We start from the raw sequence: 19,667 nt of genomic DNA, 5'->3' as shown, positions 1-19,667 counted from the left end.
TGCCTGCCGGACACACCTCTGGGCTCACTGGAACCAGGGACAGTCCCTGCAACGTCACGCATGGATCTCTCCTCTCTGCCACAGCCCTCTGTGTGCCCGAAGTCTGCACAGCCCAGCCCTCCCCAGCGTCACCTCCTGCCACACCCGGCCCCAACGGTGCCCTTCTCCCTCCTCCAATCTGACCTCAGTATGCAATGGCCTGGGGCACCACATCTATGCGGCAAAGCCAGCGAACTTATCACGGATAATCTACTCAGATGAAAACTGAAAAATCCTCACTGCGGATGACAACTTGTTTCTCCACAAATTTAAAACTCCCCAAGGGTTGGGATTTGCGATCTTCTTTCCTATTACATTATAAAGTGGCTTCTAAACTATCGAGAGTAAACATTCTTCTCAAGAGAAAACCCAGAGGCACGGGTCACTGCCTCACACAGGGCACGAAGCAAAGATGCTCTGGCACAAATTCCTGCGTAGCTCACAGAGATGTCGCCTGAGAACACGGAGTGGACAGGGTCACAAGCAGCTAAAAAGTACGTGGAAGAAAGGAAGAGAGGTTACAGGTCAGCGTGTGCTCTGATGGCTGAGAACACACGTGCAGAACAAACTATGAAGTTCCATGACTTTAGAAAAATCCATATACACAGGGCACGTTCAAACATAGCCGAGGTAAGTACTGTAGTTAGAAATAAGAAAAGAAAAAAGAAGTTCTCAGAAGAGGTCCTGGAATACTAAGGATTTTTTTTTTAAGAAACAATATTATCAAATTCTAACAGGAGGCTGGGTGTGGTGGCTCACGCCTGTAACCCTAGCACTCTGAGAGGCCACAGTGGGGGGATCGCTTGATCTCAGGAGCTCGAGACCAGCCTGAGCAAGAGCAAGACCCCGTCTCTACTAAAAAATAGAAAGAAATTGGCTGGACAACTAAAAATATATTGAAAAAATTAGCCGGGCATGGGGGTGCATGCCTGTAGTCCCAGCTACTCGGGAGGCTGAGGCAGGAGGATTGCTTGAGTCCAGGAGTTTGAGGTTGCTGTGAGCTAGGCTGATGCCATGGCACTCACTCTAGCCTGGGTAACAAAGTGAGACTCTGTCTCAAAAAAAATAAAATTCTAACAGGAGGCTGAGTGTGGTGGCTCACGCCTGTGATCCTAGCACTCTGAGAGGCCGAGGTGAGAGGATTGCTCAAGGTCAGGAGTTCCAGACCAGCCTGAGCAAGACTGAGACCCCATCTCTACCGAAAATAAAAATAATATTAAACAACTGGGCATGGTGGCACATGCCTATAGTCCCAGCTGCATGGGAGGCTGAGGCAGGAGGATCGCTTGAGCCCAGGAGTTGAGGTTGCTGTGAGCTAGGCTGACGCCACAGCACTCTAGCCCAGGCAACAGAGTGAGACTCTGTCTCAAAAAGAAAAAGAAAAAAAAGAGAGAGACAGAGAGACAGGAGAAGACATGCTCCTTCTCTCTGCTCTCTGCCTCGTGAGGACACATGGAGCAGGTGCCATCTGCACCCCAGGAAGAATGTCCTCACCAGACACCCGATCTGCTCATGCCTTGATCTGGGACTTTCCAGCCACCAGAGCTGTGAGAAATATATTTCTGCTGTTTCAGCCCCCCAGTCTACAGCATTTCATTATAGCAGCCCAAAGTGACTAAGACAAATCTGCTTGTGGCCACAGAGGTAAAAAAAACCCAAAACCCCAAAAACAAAAAAAAAAAACCCTCTACATTAAAATGTAGATTAAAGGCAATGCCACTTAAGATACTTTAGAGAATTTGATAAAATTATATGAATAGTCATTTAGAAAATAGGCAGATATGATGAGTGTTTATATGCCTTAATTTTTTTTTCTTTTTCCGAGAGAGGCTCTTGCTCTGTCACCCCAGCTAGAGTGCCATGGCGTCAGCCTAGCTCACAGCAACCTCGAACTCCTGGGCTCAAGCGATCCTCCTGCCTCAGCCTCCCGGGTAGCTGGGACTACAGCCATGCGCCACCACTCTTCCCTAATTTTTCTCTTTTTTTTGCAGAGACCACGTCCCACTCTTGCTCAGGCTGATCTCAAACTCCTGGGCTCAAGCAATTCCCCCACCTCGGCTTCCAAAGTGCTAGGATTATAGGTGTGAGCCACCTCCCTCAGCCAATGTGCCTTAAATATTTTATAATATAACAGTTTGAATTAATTCTAAGTCTAATTTTAAGTTAGAATTAGATAAAATGAAAAAATAAAGGCAATTATGTCAAAAGACTATTTGTTGAGAAGGGCGGGCAAGAATGAAGAGGTTCCAGGCCAGGCGTGGTGGCTCACGCCTGTAATCCTAGCACTCTGGGAGGCCGAGGTGGGCAGATTGCTCGAGGTCAGGAGTTCGAAACCAGCCTGAGCAAGAGCGAGACCCCGTCTCTACTATAAATAGAAAGAAATTAATTGGCCAACTAATATATATAGAAAAAATTAGCCGGGCATGGTGGCGCATGCCTGTAGTCCCAGCTACTGGGGAGGCTGAGGTAGGAGGATCGCTTGAGCCCAGGCGTTTGAGGTTGCTGTGAGCTAGGCTGACGTCACGGCACTCACTCTAGCCTGGGCAACAAAGCGAGACTCTGTCTCAAAAGAAAAAAAAAATGAAGAGGTTCCAAATGTAATAAAACATATATACAGTGATCATCATTAAAACTTTAAGACACTTGTGTTCAAATTTTTAAAAAAATTGATCAAAGGAATGGAATAGTGTCCAAATGAGCTTCACACTCACTTAAAACTCACTTTCAATTGGTGGTATTGAGAGGGGAAATACATGGCATTAAAATGTGTGGTAATACGAGTGTTTTAAAATGTAAAGAATTATTTTTATTCAAGTAATTAAATTAAAATCTTATGCATGGAAATTAGAAACACAGCCACATAGCATTTCATATCCACACGGAATGTCTATAACGAAAATGACAGACAAGTGTTGATCAGGATGCGAGAAACAGGAAACCTTATATATTGCTAATGAGGACGTAAAACGGTACAGTCACTTTGAATAGCAGCGTGGCGTTTCCACAAAATGTTAAACAGTCGAGTTACCATGTAACCCAGCAATTCCACTCCTAGGTCTACACCCAAGAGAAATGACAATATACACCCACACAAAAGCTTGTACATGAATGTTCATATCAGAAAGTGAAAACAACCCATTTAGAGAAACAAAAATATTATTCAATAGTACAAAGGAACACAGTTTATACTATGCGAAAAACGTCACATAACACACTAAAGATCACATGATTCTATTCATATGAAATATTCAGAAAAGGCAAATCTATAGAGATGGCAAATAGATTAGGGGTTGCCTAGGGTCTGGAAGTAGGAATAGAAATTATTCTAGTTGGTTTCAAGGAATCTTACGCCAGTGATGAAAATGTCCCAAGATGGTTATGGTGATGGTTGCGTAACTCAGTCAATTTACTAAAAATCATTGAATTATACACTTACTATGGATGAATTCTATAATATGTACATTATACCTTAGTAAAGTTGTTAAAAAATGTATAAATTAATATATTATAATACAATATTCTTTATCACCATTAAAATTTTTGTTAAAAAATGGTATAGTACCAATTAATGTATTATAATAAAATATTACTTATCATCATTAACTTTTTTTTGTATAGAAAAAATGACAATGAACAAAATGAAAGTAATAAACTCGGAAACGTGTTTGCACCATGTGTGACAATAGGCTAATTTTCTTAATATAACAATGGCTCTAGGCTGGGCGAGGTGGCCCACGCCTGTAATCCTAGCACTCTGGGAGGCTGAGGCGGGTGGATTGCTTGAGGTCAGGAGTTCGAGACCAGCCTGAGCAAGAGTGAGACCCCCCCCCATCTCTACTATAAATAGAAAGAAATGAATTGGCCAACTAATATATATGGAAAAAATGAGCCAGGCATGGTGGCGCATGCCTATAGTCCCAGCTACTCGGGAGGCTGAGGCAGAAGGATTGCTTGAGCCCAGGAGTTTGAGGTTGCTGTGAGCTAGGCTGACGCCACAGAACTCACTCTAGCCTGGGCAACAAAGTAAGACTCGGTCTCAAAAAAAAAAAAAAAACAAAAAACAGAGGCCGGGAGCCGTGGCTCACGCCTGTAATCCTAGCTCTCTGGGAGGCCGAGGTGGGCGGATTGCTCGAGGTCAGGAGTTGGAAACCAACCTGAGCAAGAGGGAGACCCCGTCTCTACTATAAAATAGAAAGAAATGAATTGGCCAACTAATATATATAGAAAAAATGAGCCGGGCACGGTGGCACACGCCTGTAGTCCCAGCTACTCGGGAGGCTGAGGCAGGAGGATCGCTTGAGGCCAGGAGTTTGAGGTTGCTGTGAGCTAGGCTGACGCCATGGCACTCACTCTAGCCTGGGCAACAGAGTGAGACTCTGTCTCAAAAAAAAAAAAAAAAAGAAAAAAGAAAAAAAAAAGAAAACAATGGCTCTGTATAAAATACAAAAAACACCAAGAACCACATCGAAAATATGGCAAAGGACATGAAATGAGAACATTTAAGGAAAAACAAAAACACATGCGTTTTACACATATGAATATATGCTTAAAATCATTCCAAATAAAAGGCGTATAAGTTAACATGCTTCCCCCATCACGTGGACAAATACCCAGAGTGTCAACAATCCTCCATGATGGTGAGACGGAGCCCTGCCCCCACCACTGGTGGAGCACATGTGGTCACAGTCCCTTTGGAGAGTGTAGCAGACAGCCCTGGAGCCCCACTCGGATGCCCCAGGCTTCACCTGAGCGCACCTGGCTTACTTTCTAAGCCCTAGCAGGTGGCGTTTGCCTGGGGGCTTTCTTTGCTCTCTTAGTACTCCTTCCTGGACAGAGACCCAAGGAATTAACACCTCTTCAGCCACTGTGGATGACAGCTGGTGTACAAATACCCCAGCTCCCTCCCGCCTCAGGTAGTTCCACTTAACAGGTGAGAAAATGATTTTAAGCAACTTGCCCAGGGTCACTGGAATCCAAATCCAGGTAGTCAGAATCCCTAAATACAAATACAAGAATACATTTTTTGTATATATATAATATTTGAGACAAGGTCTTGCTCTGTTGCCTGGGCTAGAGTGCAGTGGTATCATCATAGCTCACTGAAACCTCAAACTCCTTGGCTCAAGGGATCCTAGCACCTCAGCCTTCCAAGTAGCTGGGACTACAGGTGTGCACCACAACACCTGGCTAATTTTTTTGTAGAGGTGGGGTCTCCTAAGTTGTTCAGGCTGGTCTTGAACCCCTGGGCTCAAGTGATCCTTTTACCTTGACCTTCCAAAGTGCTGGGATTGCAGGCCTGAGCCACCATGCCTGGCCCCAATGCAAGAATATTGATTGCACTCTTGCTACAGTAGCAGAAGACTGGAATAAAGGCAAATGTCCATCAATTGGTCATAAATTGTGATACACTCATATATAGCAGCCACTTTTAAAAAGATATATATGTGATGACATGAAAAGAGCTCCAAAGTGTACTATTAAATAAATGCTAATTTTTAAAAAACCGTGGCATGTGTATGTTTTATGTGTGTGCATATTTGTATACACAGAGACCAACCCTGGGAAGTTACACAAGAAACTGGTGACAGGGTTGTATCTGGGGAGGGGACCTTGGGACACAGGAGGAGAAGAGCACTTTCTGCTGTACTCATTTGGACCCACTTTTTAACATGCATATTTTGATTTAAAAAAAAAAAACAAACCATAAAGGCCAGGCACGGTGGCTCACACTTGTAATCCTACCACTCTGGGAGGCTGAGGCGGGAGGATCACTTGAGCTCAGGAATTTGAGACCAGCCTGACCAAGAGCAAGACCCTGTCTCTACTAAAAATACAAAAATTAGCGAGGCATTGTGGTACACACCTGCAGTTCCAGCTAATGGGGAGGCTGAGGCAGGAGGATCATCTGAGCCCAAGAGTTTGAGGTTACAGTGAGGTTACAGGTTACAATGACACCACTGCATTCCACCCAGGGTGACGGAGCAAGACTCTGTCTCAAAAATAAATAAATAAATAAAAACATTTACATTAAAAACTAGAATAGATATTGCCCCAATATATAAGGAAGAGAAATACATAATGAGTAAACACAAGAAATTATTGGTGAGGGCTCACAAAATGGAAGTCCCCTAAATAATGCGAAATAATAAAAGTAAAACAGAAATAGAAAAGCAACAGAGGAGGATTAATATCTGCACTAAGCATGACAGATAGAGACTGAATATTTGAATTAAAAACTAATTCATTCCTGGAATGGGCACAGTGGCTCACGCCTGTAATCCTAGCACTCTGGGAGGCCGAGGCAGGAGGATTGTTTGAGATCAGGAGTTCAAGACCAGCCTGAGCAACAGTGAAACTCCATCTCTACAAAAAATGGAAAAATTAGCCAGGCGCAGTGGCACATACCTATACTCCCAGCTGCTCAGGAGGCTGAGGCAGGAGGATCGCTTGAGCCCACGAGTTTGAGGTTGCAGTGAGCTACGACGGTGTCACTGCACTCTAACTAGGGCAACAGAGAGAAACTCTGTCTCAAAAAAAAAAAAAAAAACAATTAAATACATAAATAAATAAAAAATGAAAGAGCCAGGACTATATGGAATGATATGCAACAATGTCCAAGATATATTAAGTTACAAAGAAAAAAGATCAAGGGGCAGAACAGATCACAGAATATGCTGCATATTTGTGTAAAGGAAAACAATATGTATGTTCACAAATACATGAACACTTCTAGAAGAAACTCATAATAGTAATTGTCCTCAGGGAAGGGGAAAGGGAATCTTTAGAATTTTATATCATATGCATGTGTTATCTAACCAAAATCAATTTTTAAAGTTGAATACATCTATCACCTCAATTATATTGGTTGTCATTCAAATCTCCTATGTTTATATTTATTTGATTTGAAGGTATACGTGAAAGGATGAAAGACACATTCTTAAACATGGCCTTGGATCAATTTCTCCATGAATAGGCCGGACGAAATGGCTTGCCTGTAGCCCCAGATACTCAGGAGGCTGAGGCAGGAGGATCGCTTGAGCCCAGGAGTTTGAGGTTGCTGTGAGCTAGGCTGACGCCACGCACTCTAGCCTGAGCAACAGAGCAAGACTTTGTCTCAACATCAAAAAAAATTTCTCCATGCATGGCCAGCAGTTTTTGTTTTGTATATGAATTTTGAGGTTTGAGATACCCAAATGCATAAAGTTTTATTACTGTTCTACAAGAAAACAAGAAAGTGAAACTGCTGCAAAAGGAACAGAGAAAATGAAACGTAACGAATTCTCGAACCTTTGTATTTGCATTTTAGCACAGGGACCTGGGACATTCAGTTCAAAATGTTACTTCTAGGAATCCCCAATGGACCCCAGAGACAGGGTAACAAATATGGGGCTCAGAGAAAGGCAGGGAAACAGCCCAGGTGCACGGGGTCCCAGTCCCACGTTCCTGTCCCTGCAGGACCGGACAGGGAGAGGGAGAAGGGCAGGGGGGCCCCTGGAGGGTTGGTGGGGGCTCTGGTCTGGGGGGTCTCAAGGGAGGTGCACCCGCCCCTGGCTTCAGTGTTGCAGCAGGTGGCCCCTTTCGACTGTCCTGGTGGCTGCGCTCTTTGGGAATCTTCCCTGCTATCCTACAGGCGCTGCCGCACGGAGGTTAGAGGAGGGAGCGGAGCCACCAAACCCAGTCCCCTCACTGCGGCCCCCAGACCTTCGCCCTTCCTCTTGCCTTTGCGTGGAGAGCTGTCCCATCGCTGGCCCACACCATGCACACGTGCACGAACACACACACGCACGCGTGCATAGACCCTCCGACGGGAGTTGCTCTAGAACTCAGCTCTGGTGTGGCCTCCTTTCTGTCCCAGCCTCCCACCAGCTTCCCACGCCTCCAGGATAAAGTGACGCCACCGTTACCGTGGCCTCCTCGAAGCAGCCCCACAGCAGGCGACCAGGAACGGTCCCAGGTTGAACAAGCAAATGTCCCTTCCCCGTCGCCTGCTCCTGCTGGCCTGCCCACGATCGATGCCCCACACCTCACCTGTCTCTGTCACAACTCCCTGCCTTGCACACGCGGTGTCCCCCCAGCCTCACGCCACTTTCCCTTTTTCCCACCTTGCAAAGTTCTTCTCCTTCCAAACCCCGCTCAGCTCTGGCTGCCCCACCAGACTGAGTCCTGGGCCCCACCGCTGGGCTTCATTCCTTGGCCCTCTCTCCTCTGTCTCAGGCCTTCCCATCTGCAGTGTCATTTCCTCTGGGACCATGGGCTTCCCGCAGGGGACGCCGTGAGGGCCGGGCAGAGCCTGACCCTGGGTAAGAGCACATGCCTTGGCTCCCGGGTGCTGGGTTTAAGTCCCAGTCCCAGCTGAGTCCCAGCATTCCCAACTTTGGGAGGTTACTTAGCCTCTTGGTACCTCAGTGTCCTCATCTGTAAAATGGGGATGTTCTAAGTCAAGCCCCTAGAAGCCGAGCCCAAGATGGGGGCTCTTGTCGAAGTTATTTATTGAGGGGTCAGGGAGGCAAGCGAGGGTAGCAGAAGCAGCTATGCAAACATGTGGCTTCAGGAGAATCTAGCTTCAGCCCGGCCCACGGGCAGAGCTGGGTGTGAGTGTACTAGTGGTTGGGGCAGGAGGCACAATTGCTGGGGGCTGGGACATGCCCACCAGCCACGGCATCCTTTGGAGAAGGGTGCAGGTGCTGGTGGCCGACAGCCACAGCGTGTGGGGAAATCTGGGCTGAGCTGGGGCTGCGGGGGCGGAGGGGGGGGAACCCAACAGTGTCACCACGGGGTCCAACAGTGCCTACCTGGCAAGGTGGCGGTGCGGTGAGGCACGCGGAGTCCCTGACATGGGGCGCGGCCTGTGATAAAACTCAACCCACGTTAGCTCTCACTGCCACTGATGTTGCTGTGCCCGGGTCGCCGGCGCCTGGCCAAGGGTACCAGGAAGGAAGGGAGGGATGAAGGGGGACGCGAGTTGAGTCACAGGCTTCTGTGGCTCCGCCCTGTTCCTGCCTCTCGAGGCTTAGATGGGGGCCCGCCTGCGAGGCTGGTGGCGGAGAGAAGGGACCTTGGTTTCCTCAGCCGTCCTGGGGTGTCGCCACCGGCCTTGCCTGCTTCCGGGGGCGGCCAGGAGGCCAGGAGGAAGGAGCTGCGGGGCTGGCTCCCGGCCAGGGCGAAGAGAGCACAGAGGGGCGGAGGACGGGCGGGAGGGAGGCTTGAGCGTCCGGGCGGGAGAGGATGTGGTTCGTGGGCAACAGAAAGCCAGGACTGCAGACCTCGGACAGAAACGCCCACAGACGACCAGAGTGCTGCGCGGTTGGCGCCTCAGGACCCGCGGGGACCCTGGGGGGGGGGGCTAGTGGCCACAGAGGCTCTCGGGTCCCCTCAGAATCGCCCGCCATTCCCTGTGAGGGGAGGCGACACAGAGCCCAGGGCCTCTGTCTCCCCGGATGACGGCAGGGCCTCAGAGGGTGCCAGCGCCTGGACCAGAGGGTGGCGGAGCTGAGAGAGCCCCGGCTGTGGGCTCCCTGCGGGCCCACTGTAAAAATGGGGAAACTGAGGCCCTTTGAGGGGAAGGCCTTGCTGGTGCTCACAGCGAGTGAGAAGCAGGGGCAGGGCCAGACTGGGCCCTGGGCTCTTTCTGGGAGGCAGCCTCCCTGTCTTGGCCCCACGGGGCCTTCGGGAGGTGGGCAGCCCTCCCTCCCTCGCCCACGGGCGGCAGAGCAGGCGGGAGACGCCCTCCACACGGCACCGCCACTTCTGTGGGGCGATGATGAAGATGCTCTGAAAACCGTCCTCTCTAGTGTCCCTCACAAGGACAGGGCCCTGCAGGACTTAAAGCACAAGTCACAGGGCTTTACAGAGAAGGAGCCCAATGTTCCCGGCGGTGCAGGGACCCGCCCCGGTCACCAGCTTGAAAGTTGCAGCCCTCTCGGGGGGCTCCATAGCCTGCACCCCGATCCCAGTCTGCACGCTGGGCCTCAGGCCTCAGCCCGGGTGGTCTCTGTCCCAAATCCAACAAGGCCTCTCTCTTCTTGCCATTGGAAACCGAGAAGTCTGGGTCCCAGCGCACATCGCTGGTGTGTAAACCGCCCCTTCACCCCAGCCTCCTACTCGAGAGGCTCGGACTTTCCACCAAAGGGCACCTTAGGGCTTCCAGACGCACCTTCCTCAGGGACCGAGGTGCCCTACTGCTGGCCCTAGCCTGGCTGGGGCAGCAGGTGGCCGGGCAGTGGCCTTGCCTCTCCTGCTCGGGCCTGGCGGCTGGTGGAGACGCCCGTCCACGTTCCGGCCGCCAGAGCCGGGTCCCTTCTCCAAGCTTGCCTGACATCAGCATCACGGGGGTGGCGTGGGGGTGGGGGCGGGGGTGGGGGTGGGGGAATCTTTTAAACATTCCAACAGGCCACACTCCAGACTAATCCAGCACAATTCCTGGAGACACTTTTGGAAGCTCCCTGGGCGCCAACTGCCCCAAGTCTGGGAGCTGCTCCAGGCTGCAGGCGACGCCCCTCCCCGCTGCCAGGCATGCCCTGGCTCCTCCAGCAACCGCACAGGTGACTGTGCCCCCTGAGATGCCCAAACGGAGGGCACTGAGGCGGCCGTGTCCGGGTGAAGACCCCAAGTGTGTCTGCCACGACCACACCTGGCCCCGGCCCCTCCCCTCGTGGGCGCCTACCTCAGCCTCCCGGCCCTTTCTCGGCACCCCACGCCCCAGCGCCGGGGCCCCGCCACCTCCTCCTTCCCCGCCACACTCCCACCAAAGTGAAAATAAAACCGAGGTCTGGAAATTCCCTTCTTAGCTCCGACCGTGCCGGGGGGGTCAGACATGAGGATCCCAGAGGAATCTTGCAACGGTCTGGGAGTTGACATAGAAAGTTCTAGATATAAAGGAGACAAGGCCTGGATACCCGGGTTCAGATTCTCGGTCTGGAAATTGGTTTGCCCGCTTTGCAGGGCAGATGGGCAGCGACGTCTACCTTTGGTCCCCGAGACTGAACTTTGCAGCGGAAAGCCACCTGGGGAGCACCCAGCCCCCAGCGCGGGGTGTCACCTATGGGCTGAACGCCTGCGTCCTCCCAAATCCCCATGCCCAATCCTAACCCCAGTGGGATGGCATTAGGAGATGAGAAAAGTGATTGGGTCGCATGCATGGAGCCCTGGTGAATGGGGCTGATGCCCTTATACAAAGGGACCCCAGAGAGCCCTTCTGCCACGTGAGGGCACAACGAGAAGTCGGAAGTCTGCACCCGGAAGAGAGCAGACCAGAACTCGACCACACTGGCACCCTGATCTCGGACTTTGGCCTCCAGAACTGCGAGAAATAAATTTCTATTGTGCATAGAAATGTACAAACAGTCCATAAGACTTTGTCACGGCAGCCCGAATGGGCTCAGACACACAGAGTCTTGGATGAGGAAATCGCTGCAGCAGCGTTTGAACGACGCAAATAACCATAATGGAGGCCGATGTGACCGCGCTGCGGATTATGGGCTTGAAGGTGACAGCGTTTGCTGAGATGGCTGGGCCCTCAAGACATACTATGGGATCCGTGACACACATTGTATGGTGACATGCACAAAATGATGTCGCTTGTCTTAAAAATAGACAATGACGAAACAGCAATACTATATTTCTACCCACAGGTCTACAATAGCCTGTTTTTATAACTTAGAAATTATACACGAACCATGGTTTACTTATGTGGATTAAAATTTTTTAAAAGTAAAAGAAATCAGTGACCGGAAGGCTACGACCTTTAGAGTTAGAAGAGGAATTTTGCTTCCAGGTTGGATGATCTGAACGACTCTTTTCTATCCTGGCCCACATTGTTAGACCCGCAAAACAGAAAGGCTTGAGGGGCTGGGGGTTGGAGCCCCGGTTCTGGGCCCCACTGCCCCAGCTGACTTGCTGGGTGACAACAGACCAGTCCCTGTCTTCTTTGAGCCATGGTTCGTGTATATGTCAAGCACAGGTATTACTTTCTTTCTACCCAGCCCAACTGCAGAGCTGATAAAAGAGCCTCTGCGGTCAGGAGGTCTGGGTTCAAATCCTGATTTCAACATTTTAGTGCTGTGCAACCTTGGGCAGGTTTCTTAACCATTCTGTGCCACAGTTTCCTCTTCTGCAGATGGGGGTGATGATTTTACAACATTTCACAGGGTCACTCTGAGGGCTGGAGACATTAAGGTACAGCACAATGAAAGGACATGTCCAGTCTGCAGCTAATGCTAGCGGGCTCTTAGGTACTGAGTTCTCAGCATGGGCTGGGCATCAGGCCACAGAACTCCACCTGCATTTCCCACTGATTCTCAACCTTTGTAGGCAGATGTTTCCTGCATGTTACAGATGAAGAAATAGCCTCGGAGAAGTCAAGCAGCAAAACATGGATTTAAAGTCTATGCTGATTCCGGAGGCTATTTCCTAACTGAAACACAATACTGCCTGCCACAAATGTCTTCCTTCAGAATGAAATTATCATGTCAATATGTCCTTTTTTAATTTTTTTTTTTATTTTTTGAGACAGAGTCTAGCTCCATCGCCTAGTCTAGAGTGCTGTGGTGTCAGCCTAGCTCATTGCAACCTCAAACTCCTGGGCTCCAGCGATCCTCCTGCCTCAGCCTCCTGAGTAGCTGGGACCACAGGTGCCACCACCACACCCAACTAATTTTTCTATTTTTAGTAGAGACGGCGTCTCGCTCTTGCTCAGGCTGGTCTCGAACTCCTGACATCAAGAAATCCTCCAAGAGTGCTAGGATTACAGGTGTGAGCTTCCAAGAGTGCTAGGATTACAGGTGTGAGCTTCCAAGAGTGCTAGGATTACAGGTGCGAGCCACTGCACCCAGCCTCAATATGTCTTTATGAGTTTTCTGCATGCAAATGTAACCTGCATTCATTTGGAAAGTTCTAACCATTGCAGAAATATACAATGCAACACTTCCCCTATAACCCCACTCTCTGGGGGTGTGTATAATTTCTAAGACTTTTACCCATGTTGCAGGACTTTTTTTTTTTTTTTGCCTTATTTGAGAATCAGAACATCATTTCCTTAAAGTTTTTCTAGAAACCATCTCACTTTTAACTTTTTTTTTTTTAAGTATCATTTGTCATAAACTGAAGGTAGCATCAAAAAGAAACCCAAGTTTCTGTTCACAAAACAGAACGATGCTGTGGAACTGCCGCTGGGTATCGCTGCCAGCCCAGGGCTCGGATGTGACGCCTGGCCTCCCCTCGGTGAAGAGATCAGGAGAAGAACGAGAGGTTGACAGACACGTCAGCACCTGGCAGGGACATTCTCGTTGACTAATGAGGAAGGGTGAAAGAGAACCGAAAAGAGAATAACTTTCCCATTGCATGATCGATTTAATTGGAGGTCCCGTCCACACACCTGAGATGCTCTTGTCTTCTACTCGATAAGTATTTGGGGAAATACTGACCTGTCCAGTTCAATAAGAGGATTCTGAAGCCCCCAAAAATGCACAGATCGCCTTAAAGCACTCAGAGAGAAGACTAGCATAAAACAGCAAGCTATTTCCCTCTTCAAACATGACACCCTATAAAATCCGTATGCCTCAGAGTGCCAGCTCCCCAAGGTGTGAATGCGCCCACCATTGCACCCCAAGGGGCAGAGGGACCAAGGCAAGGGGCTGGGGCGGGGTCACTTCACAAGACAGGCCCCACCCCTCTGCCCAGGAGATGAGTGTCGGGGCATCCAGAAGCTTCCCAGGGTCTGCAGCCTGTATGCCCTGGCAACACAGCCTCAAACGCTTTAAAAACAGAAGTCCATATATCCCATTAGAGGTCCATTTGAGAATGTAGCCTAAGGAAGAATCTAGAATATAAGCAGAGCTCTCGCTACAAGGATGTTCCCCTTGACGTTGTTTATGCCTGGATGGCACTGGGCAGCCCACCTCTCCTGAGACAGGAGAAGACTGGCTCGGACACCAACCAATCCACCTACAGCACCAAGCACTAGAAGGCTCCAGCCTCCCCACAGAGCTGCATTCCTGTGGCGGGGTGGGCGGCCGCAGTGCCACCGTGTCCTCCTGCCCAGGGCTCCCGCTCCAGGTCCAGCCTTTGATAAACTGCATGCAAAACATTCACTCTCGGCCAGGCGCGGTGGCTCACCCCTGTAATCCTAGCACTCTGGGAGGCCGAGGCGGGCGGATTGCTCCAGGTCAGGAGTTCGAAACCAGCCTGAGCAAGAGCGAGACCCCGTCTCTACTATAAATAGAAAGAAATTAATTGGCCAACTAATATATATAGAAAAAATTAGCCGGGCATGGTGGCGCATGCCTGTAGTCCCAGCTACTCGGGAGGCTGAGGCAGGAGGATCACTTGAGCCAAGGAGTTTGAGGTTGCTGTGAACTAGGCTGACGCCACGGCACTCGCTCTAGCCTGGGCAACAAAGCGAGACTCTGTCTCAAAAACAAAAAAGCAAAAACAAAAAAACATTCACTCACGAGCAGCAACTGTGAGCACAAAAGCAGACTTAAACAACTTTTTCTCTTCCTCACCTTCCTTTCCTCCTTGTCTCCCCTTTTTTCTCCTTTTTTTTTTTTTTTTTTTTTTTTTTTTTGCCCTTCCTCTGCCTGGTTCCCTCTTCTTGCAGACATCATGGCTCATGGTTCCCTGCCTCAGTCCCCTCCAGTCTTCTCTCAAGTGTCCCAAGTGTGGCCAGGGGCGGTGGCTCACGCCTGTAATCCGGCACTCTGGGAGGCCGAGGTGGAGTTGGAAACCAAGTGTGACCTAATGAATAAGAAGGCCAGGCCTGGTCTCTCTGTCCCAAACACGACACTCCCTCCGCCCCAGCTCGCTCCCCCCTCACCCTCCTTGTCTGTCTCCCCTGCAGCCACCTGACTTCGTGTTTACTTGTTTTTTCGTCTGCTTCTACTGCCACAATCAGCTGCAGGGGGCAGGGACTTTGCGTAGCCGAGGGCCTAGGCCAGGGCCTGGCACGCAGCAGAAGCTCAGCATTCGGATTGCAGGGGGGAGGCACACCCTGCATCTGTGTTGTGGGCGCCCACCTCCCATGGAGCACGGGGCATTCCCCGACCCACTGAAAATGCCCTCTCACCATCCTACCTCACCCCTAGCCTAGCACCCTACTCCACCCCTGCACGGCCTAGCCTCCCTCCCCCTTCTCCTCTTCCCTCCACTCCCCTCTCTGCCCCTCCCCTCCTTCCAGGAGCAAATAGGGCGCCTCACCCCATGCAAAGCGGCGTCTCCACCCTGCATGTCCTGGTCCCCGTGGATCACTTTGCACACAGGTGCCACCCGCCCCAAATCCCACCAAGGTGTTTTCCCAGAAAGACTGCCTTTCAGAAGGGGAATTCTGGTGAGAGCTATTGGAAGAATTAAAATATCATATCTTGTTTTTGACACAAAACAGGAAACATTCCAGGTGCAATAGGAAAAAAATAAGACCCCATCTAAATGTCTAACAATGATGGATATGGTTTGGCCATTCTAGGGACAACTATGTCACCATGTAAAGGTAGTATACCCATATTATAGACAAAGAGCTAATTTCCTTATTATTAAAAGTGTTTTTATAGCTCAATAGGAAAAAGGCCAACAACCCAATAGAAAAGTGGGCAAAAGAGCCAGTGCAGTGGTGTACACCTGTAATCCCAGCTACTCTAAAGGCTGAGTGAGGCCCAGGAGTTTGAGACCAGCCTGGGCAACATAGCAAGACCCCATATCAAAAAAATTCTTCTTTTTTAGGTCTCAAATCATTATTAAAAGAAAAAAAATTTTTTTTAATTGGGCAAGAGATATGAACAGACAGCTTACGGACCCACTATTTAAGGTGACCCTTAAATTTGAAAAGATGCCCAAACTCATTCTAATAAGAACATTAAAAAAGACACCATTATTTATCTCTGAGATTTGCAAATATGGGAGCCTGATAACAGGTATTGGGGAGGGTGTGGGAAGCAGGCAGAAGAGGAGTAAAAACAAAACAAAACAAAACACAAAAACAAGGTGGAGATCATTACCATTTGCAAGAAGGGGGAAAGTGTGTGTGTGTGTGTGTTGGTTGTATATGTGCAGAAGAGGAGTCTAGGGTCTGAGGTGACCAGAAAAAAACGAAGTTCACACCTATTCCTACCTTTCAAATCTACTGAGAGCTTGAGAACACTTAGGACTTCCCTAAAGAGCAGAATGTGGGTTTGCACCAGCTTTACCCAGCATGCGGGTTATGTGATCGTGCTTATTTTATGGGTGACAAGTCCCACACACAACCAAGTGCCTGCCTCACCACTTCCACCTGGTTCGGGTGCAGCGGAGGGTAGAGACATGTTCCCCATGCTGGTCTGAGGGGCCCAAAGTCTTCCCCTTTCTTCAGACAGCACAGAGCAACAGCCAGACGAATCAATATTCCCGACTTTCTTCGTTCTCTTCTCTCTCTCTCTTTCTTTTGCTTCCAAATCACCTAGGTGTTTTCCCTGCCAACTGCGCTTTAGCCAAAGCTAACTTTCGGCCACCAACCAACATTCAGAAAACAGACCTGGCCAAGAAAGACAGCTGACATCCTTAGAGAATGCCTCCAAGCTTTGCCAAAGTGTTTGCACTTGCATTAATTGGCTTAATCTTCAGTCCAGCCCCGCGCGAAAGGGAAGGGGAGACGCAGGGATGGTGTCCTAGTTCCCGAGCTTTGTCACAGCGCTGCTGTTCCTTCTGTAACAAAGTACCCCGGACCGGGTGAATTAAAAACAGCAGAGATTTATTCTCTGATGATCTGGAGGCCGGAAGTCTGAAATCAAGCCGTGCTCCCTGGGAGCGGAGACGAGAGGATCCGTTCTTGCCCCTTCCTGCTTTTGGCAGCTGCTTAGCATTCCTTGGGTGCACGGCTCCCATCTCTTCCCCCGTTGTCACACGGCTGTCTCCTCCCCGTGTGTCTCTGTCTACACCTGCCCATCCCGCCTCTCTTAGCAGGACACCAGGCATTGGATCAGGGGCCCGTCCTTCTGCAACGGGACCTCATCTTAACTAGTGACATCTGCAATGGCCCCATTTCCAAATAAGGTCACATTTGCAGGTTCTGGGGGTTAGGACTTCGACATGTCTTTTGCGAGAGGACACAGTTCAACCCATAACAGATGGGAAGAGACACAGTGAGAAGTTTTGCTGAATTTTCCCCAGAGGGGAAGCGGTATCGCGTTGAGAGTGGGGAAGCTGAGCTGGCACTGCCCACGTCTAGACACGTCTGTGCCTGGTCCGGGAATAAGGCTAAGAGTAGCGTGATAGGCCGGGCGCGGTGGCTCACGGCTGTAATCCTAGCACTCTGGGAGGCCGGGGCGGGAGGATTGCTCCAGGTCAGGAGTTCGAAACTAGCCTGAGCAAGAGCGAGACCCCGTCTCTACTAGAAATAGAAAGAAATTAACTGGCCAACTAATATACAGAGAAAAAACTAGCCGGGCGTGGTGGCGCATGCCTGTAGTCCCAGCTACTCGGGAGGCTGAGGCAGCAGGATTGCTTGAGCCCAGGAGATTGAGGTTGCTGTGAGCTAGGCTGATGCCATGGCACTCACTCTAGCCTGGACAACAAAGCGAGACTCTGTCTCAAAAAAAAAAAAAAGAATAGCGTGAAACCCTTCCAGAGAACTTTCCCTTCTATTTGGCTGCCTTCATCACTTTTTTTTTTTGAGACAGGGTCTCGCTCTGTCACCCAGGCTAGAGTGCAGTGGCATCATCACAGCTCACTGCGAGTGCAGTGTGTCAATTTATCTGACGCTGTTCTTCTGGAGACAAGGCAGGTGGCTTAATCAATGGCCACGGCTCAATAAGGGTTAAGGAAAGCAGGCTGATGGGCAGTCTTCACACACCTGACAGTCATCAACTTGACCCCACTGTGTGCTCTGGCAGGAGACAAACCGCTAGCATTTTTCGGGGCTATTTCTCCCTTAGAGAGAAGGAAAGCAAATTTGGAAGGATGAGGTTCCAGGCACTAGCCTGGGGTCCACCCACCTCCTGTCACCCCTGAGTTTTAGAGGCCGGAAACTGCCAGTTTTTATTTTATTTTGAGATAGAGTTTTGCTCTGCTGCCCGGGCTAAAGTGCCGTGGCATCAGCCTAATTCACAGCAACCTCAAACTCCTGGGCTTAAGTGATCCTCCTGCTTCAGCCTCCTGAGTAGCTGGGACTACAGGCATGCGCCACCATGCCCGGCTAATTTTTCTATTTTTAGTAGAGACGGGGTCTCGCTCTTGTTCAGGCTGGTCTCAAACTCCTGACCTCAAGTGATCCCACCTTCACCTCCCAGAGTGCCAGGATTACACGTGTGAGCCGCTGCGTCCGGCCATGCCAGTTTTTAAACTTTTTATGTCTGCAGAACCCCCAACCTTTTAAAAAGGAAATGTTAAGAACCCCAACTTATAAAATCGATGTGAAAGTTGCTGAAGTTGGGGCCATTCCTCAACTTCCCCAAATGGCCACAGGGGAGAACTCCAGGTCCTGGCATTCTGGGTGACAAAAGGGACTGAAAACCACATGGAAAGGCAAAAAGTAACAGAATACCCATACATTCACTGTTACTTAAGAGGCTAAAATGTGCTTTATAGTCTGTGGAGGGAAGAGGAGGGCATGGGCATATTCACACCCAGTGGGTGCGCACTGCCTGGGGGAGGGGCATAGTCACACCCAGTGGGTGCCCACTGCCTGGGGGAGGGGCATAGTCACACCCAGTGGGTGCCCACTGCCCGGGGGAGGGGCATAGTCACACCCAGTGGGTGCCCACTGCCTGGGGGAGGGGCATAGTCACACCCAGTGGGTGCGCACTGTCTGGGGGAGGGGCACGCTTGCAGTTCTGACTCGGGGGGTGCAAAGGCAATATGTAACCTAACCATTTGTGCCTCCGTAACATTCTGAAATAAAAAAGAAAAACGAAATAGTCCGTGGAGATTCCATAGTAAGGAATTACTGCTAAAATGTCTGAGGTGTGCTGATGCTACTGTGGTTATGTTTCTAGAAGACTCCTTATCTTTGGCATATTCGGAAACACTCCGGTTGGGATGCTATGGCATCTGCCATTTGTTTCACAATAAGGGGGCGTAGAGATGAAACCCAGTGGCCTTGGGGTGGCGACTCTCCAAGCTGAGTGATGGGGCCTCATTATATCAAAACCTGCAAGTTCTCAGGGCTCCACCTAATGCGACCCTTCCACTATTGTATATGTTTGGAATTTTCCATAATAAAAAAAGTTTTTTTACGCTAAGAAGTCTGTACTGTGTACAATGAACGGTGCGACTTCTGTAATTCTTTAAAAACCATGAAAAGTTGAAAAGGAGAAAACCAGGAGAGGGTGGCCCCGGGAGGCGACAGGAGGCGCGCGGGGAGAGGGGAGCCCGGCGGCGTCCCGGTCCCCAGCCTGCCCTCCCCTGCAGGGCGCGGCTCGCCCCCCGGACCCCGGCAGCAGGCTGCGCGCTGCCCGCCGCGCCACCCACCGGCCACCAGGGCCCCGCCCCAGGGCTCCGGCGGGCTCTCCTGGCCTCTCCGCGCGGAGTGCGGCCCCTGCCCGCCCGCCGGTCCCCGCCGCTCGCCGGCCCCGCAGCCCCGCGGCGCGCCCCGCACTCACCGGCCGCTCCAGCTGTCGCCCGCGCTGCGCTCGAAACTGAAAGCGCACGCCGCCTACAGCCGCCGG

At 50.3% G+C, this 19,667-nt stretch overlaps 1 protein-coding gene across 4 annotated transcripts in view; it reads right to left on the bottom strand.

Moving 5' to 3' along the window:
* The window catches only part of NLRC5 (NLR family CARD domain containing 5), a 73,700-nt gene extending 54,033 nt beyond the window's left edge, over positions 1 to 19,667 (bottom strand). For 2 of the 4 annotated variants that reach the window (XM_075995657.1, XM_075995660.1), the window contains exon 1: positions 8,832 to 8,983. The gene's annotated coding sequence lies outside the window, so the exon portion shown is untranslated. Of the gene's footprint in view, positions 1 to 5,902; positions 6,008 to 8,831; positions 8,984 to 19,601 lie in introns of those variants that run through there. The other 2 variants (XM_075995659.1, XM_075995658.1) reach the window with 2 other exon arrangements.

Source organism: Microcebus murinus, chromosome 20 (assembly GCF_040939455.1).
Source record: "Microcebus murinus isolate Inina chromosome 20, M.murinus_Inina_mat1.0, whole genome shotgun sequence".
NCBI classification, from domain to species: domain Eukaryota; kingdom Metazoa; phylum Chordata; class Mammalia; order Primates; family Cheirogaleidae; genus Microcebus; species Microcebus murinus.
The sequence above is the reverse complement of the archived record's forward strand: the minus strand, read 5'-3'. Positions and strand labels throughout refer to the sequence as shown.